Source organism: Berghia stephanieae, chromosome 12 (genome assembly GCF_034508935.2).
Source record: "Berghia stephanieae isolate SIO BIC M18660-M18661 chromosome 12, UCSD_Bste_1.3, whole genome shotgun sequence".
NCBI lineage: Eukaryota > Metazoa > Mollusca > Gastropoda > Nudibranchia > Aeolidiidae > Berghia > Berghia stephanieae.
In genome coordinates this window covers 41,887,464-41,889,963 of record NC_088371.1, presented here as the reverse complement: position 1 = coordinate 41,889,963, position 2,500 = coordinate 41,887,464, and the positions used below count along the sequence as shown (strand labels likewise).

Genomic DNA, 2,500 nt, shown 5'->3' with positions numbered 1-2,500 from the left:
TAGAACGAGAGTTTGTCTCAGTTTCCACAACGTTCAACGGACAGTATGAATTAGTTGCTACCCTTCGGATAGGACGCTCGTCAATCGCTAGTAATTTCCGCTAGATCTAACAGACCAATCTACCCAGTCACTGCTTGGTGGGCGGAGTGGAGTGGGGTGGGGGTCAGAAAAACCAATCTAGATTACACCAGGTATTCATGTTGGTTGCTTTGCGTGTGAAGTAAGTGTTATCAAGACCCTCTGTTCATGACAATGTGTCGTAAACTAAAACATGTCGCTGATAAATGGACATAATATCGTCTTTAAATACAACACAATGTGTCGTAAACTAAAACATGTAGCTGATAAATGGACAATATCGTCTTTAAATACAAGACAATGTGTCGTAAACTAAAACATGTCGCTGATAAATGGACAATATCGTCTTTAAATACAAAAATAGAGAAAAGAAAAGTTTATATAACATGCTTTGATTGGGGAAAAAACTGCTAGAGCTTTTTATATAAAACGTAATATACTGCTATGTGGTCTTGTGGTATGTCACTCGCTTTGGCATAGGAAGGTCCTGGATTTTACTTTCGCTCGGCCCATAGTTAAGTCCTTGAAAAAGGCTTGACTTACATTCTTTCACCGCACTCGGGTGTAAAATGAGTACCTGGCCTTTAACAGCATCGTCCCTCTCGGAAAAGAAAATGTAATATCGCGAACAGGCCTCATATCTCATTCTATATATTACGTATTGCTGTTAGTATGGGACACTTTGTAAAGTGCTTTGAGCATGTCTAGTGGATATTGCACTATATAAAACCTCAAAATAAAAATATCCAACAAAAAAAAATATTTAAAAAATTGAGCTTTATATAGAGCAATATCCACTAAATTTGCTCAAAGCGCTTTACAAGGGGTCCCTGGTCAACAGCAACATTTAACATGTAGGACGGGACATGCCGCGTGTTAGGCGATATTAAATTTTTTTTTCGGACAAAGACAACACTGTTAACGGCAAGGTACTCATTTTACACCTGAGTACGGTGAGAGAATGTGAGTAAAGAGCCTTTTCCAAGGACTCACTCGAACCCAGGACCTTCCGACCCGAAAGCGAGTGCCATCCCACTAGACCACATAGCCGCACAAATGTGCTAAGAGCGAACTGCCATATAATATATGGTGCAGGATGACGTTCATCAAGTCTGAGAGAAACTTTTATATTTTTCTTTTTCGAAAGAAACAACGCTGTAATCGGACTGGTATTCGTTGGAACTCCTCAACGGGGACAAAGAATATGTAAACTGGGCATTTCCCAAGGAATAAAGTTGGCGTCGCAGACAGCGTAACCCGAAATTAAATAGGCATTTACCCATCCAAGACCGAGTAACATATCCAAAGATCACATCAGACTCAAATCATAGGACAATCATTGGAGTCGGTAATAATATTAATATTGTCTTGATTAGCTCACATTCATAATCACTCCATTTTTTAAGGATTGCTGTGCATTCGCCTTGCTTATGGATTATCGTGTTCACCGCTAGCTATATTGGATTTATTTTACACCTTTTTCTATTCTACCCAGCGATTTCTCTATTTTTTTTTGCGCACCAAAATTGTGACCCACCGTCTCAAAGCGGTATTATGTCGGGATCCACTCGGTTAGGGAAATTGAATTTATAGCCACCAATATCAAACTTGGGTTTAATTTCTCTACGTCATGCTGGAGTATAAATACTATTTTTTTGCTTTACAAAAACTTCTAAGGTCCAATTTCTCATTATTCTATCTCTAAATTCACTTTCTGGGGTCTGAATCATCCCGACATAATACCGTTTTGAGGCGAAGGGTCACAATTGCATGTGATGTTTTAATTCCGCTCAATTTGGAACTTTTTAGAGGAAGTGTTGGAGAAGGTGAGAAAGGGAATAATACTGATAGATACCATCAGAAAGAGGCATTTACGCTTACTGGGACATGTGTGGAGAAGAGACGGAATAGAAAAGTTGGTAACATCTGGAATGATCGAAGGAAAGAGAGCAAGAGGAAGACAAAGAATGACTTATCTAAATAACCTAAGAATGGCCAAATGTGACTTAAAAAGCAACACAGATTTCATGCGCACCGCAGAGGATCGTGATTCATGGAGACAGCTGACCGGCAACGTGCCCAAGAGTACAAGCCACCATGGATGATGATGAGTTCCATATCGAACGCTTTCTTTGTTTACTTTTCAAATTTTCTACAGAGAGGATCTACAAAATATCTCTCTTGTCTATCTGGAATTTAGTCATGTCTTTATATCTTTGTTGTTTTTTTGTTGTTGGCTGAAGAAAGGTTTTCAGCCGAAACGTTCCGTGTTTGGTATTTTGTTCTTTTTCGAAGCTGTTATATTCAGTTTTGTTTATCACTTTTTATAGACGTCAATCTAGTTTGGTGTTCTGCAATAGTTCATTCATTTTATATTTTGCACATTTCATTGTGAAAGACCCAACTCCAATTTCTAGTACTG

At 38.7% G+C, this 2,500-nt stretch overlaps 1 protein-coding gene across 1 annotated transcript in view; it reads right to left on the bottom strand.

The window, feature by feature from the left end:
• LOC144958078 (uncharacterized) overlaps nt 1-2,500 on the bottom strand; it is a gene marked incomplete in the record, with an annotated part of 76,312 nt that overhangs the window by 39,334 nt on the left and 34,478 nt on the right.